Below are 2,582 nucleotides of genomic sequence, written 5' to 3' on the forward strand. Positions count from 1 at the left end.
GAAACTAGGATGGGTGAATATCACATAGAACTTGTTTTGTCTTTGAAATCTCTTCCTGAAGTCTCCCCGTCATTATGGGAGACCATTTGAAGTGAAGAGACCTTTTGTGCTATCACCTCAAACTAAGTATAATGGTACATTTGTAAAAGATACTATACCTCTAGAGGAGGAAGATTAAAACATAGCTATTGCTGCATGGATATACAAAGAGGAAACTTTGATTGATCTCATAGAACAATCTCGTGAGATTACTCTTGAAAAGTATGGTCCATGTCTTAAACTCATGAAATTATTTTGCTATAAAGGGAATGGTCCAATTGGATGTAAAAAAAATGGCTTGATTGATACTATCAAAGAAATAGCTAGAAGGTCTCGAGATACATTTGGTCTAGGTTTCAAGAAGATTCCCTTCCATCTAGGGATTAACAAGTTTATACTAGAATTTGAGAGTTCATTTGAACATGAGTCACAAGCTAAGTCAGATTATCACGAGGATGATGCTAATGAGGAGGATCCTTATCCTTATCCAATTCCTATTGATCTTGCTAAATTCTTTGCAGAACTAGATGAATTTGTACCACATGTCAACACTGTGGATGGTGATAGTCATTCATCTGAGAACACTACTAATTCTCCCCATATCCAACAAGAACAAGGAGAGTAAATTCATGCTTTAGTCATTGAGAAACTTTGTAAAAATCCAAACAATGAAGGAGAATGGATCCCTATTACTACTATGAAATTCTATAATTTTTCTCCATGTAGCACAGATTCTCAAGAATATGAATTTGAGTCTTTCTTAGAAAAAACTACAGATAAAGATATAGATCAAGTTCATGTTTATGAAAATATTCTTGAAGTAGGTGACTCATCTAGGGTTAGATCAGATAAGTATCATCCAACTAGTGTCATTGAGTCTTTGATTAGTGATGTTAGAACTCAAAGGTATTTGAACACACTTGGGGACGAAGCTGCTCTAGGTCTCGACTTACTCATATGAACATTTGATGATTACACTATGAACGCCATTGAACCTACCACATCTCTTTCACTCACCTATCCCAAACTTATAGACTGGAATTCCAATGCACCTAGTGAAGTCCTTACATTCCAGAATGAATATGCTCTTTCTTGCTACTTAAATGTTGTCGAACCTGTAACGTCTTTCGCTAGTGAATAGAGCATCAATATTATTAAAGCTACCATCAAATATCTCAGCCACACAATAAAAAAAGAAAAAGAAAAAGAAGGTCCAATGGTGAAAACCACATTATGGTAGTATTAGAACCTAAAATAGTAAAAATAAAAGACATATCCAAGGGTGAAAATCTCTCTAATGCTTCTAAGGATGAGATATTTAATGTAGTTCCTAGTCATTTTAAGGAAAGATCATTAGTCTTGATAGAACTAACACAACCAATTAGCTTGGAACAGAAGAACAACCTCACATGATACATAGTCTTTATCTGTAGAAGAGAGAGAGGAATTTATTGCCTTCTTTTAAGAGAAAATGATAAAATTTTGCTTGGACATACTTAGACATGCTAGGCTTGGATCCTGATCTCATAATGCATCACTTATCTATTGCACCAGGAGTTAAATTGGTCAAATAAAAACTTATGAAAATGCATCCTCATGTTGCATTACTTATTAAAGCTGAACAGGAAAAGCTTTTGAAAGTGGGTTTCATCTGGGCTATCAACTATGCTGAATGGATTTCAAATATTGTTCTAGTCTCCAAGCATGAAAAATCAATCAGAGTCTGTAGAGATTTTTGAGATTTGAATTTAGCATGTCCAAAGGATGATTTTCCACTCCCCAACATTGATATGATAGTGGATATGACAATAGGATATGAATGTACTTACTCATGGATGGTTTTTATGGCTATAATTAGATTAAAATTGCACTAGAAGACTAGGAAAAGACTGCTTTCACCTATGCGTGGGGAACTTTCTGTTCGAATGTGATGTCATTTGGTTTGAAAAATGCTAGTGCCACATATCAAAGGGTAGTTACTACAATCTTCCATGATATGATGCATAGGATGATGGAGGACTATATCAATGATACCTTGGTTAAGAGCACAAAATGCAAGACTCACCTTCAAGATTTGGAACCCATCCTGGATTGTATGGAGAAATTTAGTTTTAGACTCAACTTCAAGAAATGTGCATTTGGTGTAACTTTTGGGAAACTAATTGGCTACATAGTCTCTGCAAAAGGAACCAAGGTAGATCTTGAGAAAGTTCAAGCAATCATGGACATGCCTCCACCTTGTAATATCAGTTAGATGAGGGGCTTGCAAGGAAGACTTCAATCCATTCATAGATTCATCTCATAGCTAGCAGATAGATCACATCCTTTTACAAAGACTCTACATAAAGGTCTGAAATATGACTGGAACAAAGATTGTGATTAGATTCTAATACAGATAAAGTAATACCTTACTAATCCACCAATTCTGATGCCTCCTATCTATGGGAAACCTCTCATTTTGTACATCTTAGCAACAGAGTCATCTCTTTGTATCTTGCTAGCTCAAGAGGACAATGATAACAAGGAAAGAGTTATCTACTATC

Source organism: Cupressus sempervirens, chromosome 3 (assembly GCF_028749045.1).
Source record: "Cupressus sempervirens isolate cs-2001-9-10 chromosome 3, ASM2874904v1, whole genome shotgun sequence".
NCBI classification, from domain to species: Eukaryota; Viridiplantae; Streptophyta; class Pinopsida; order Cupressales; family Cupressaceae; genus Cupressus; species Cupressus sempervirens.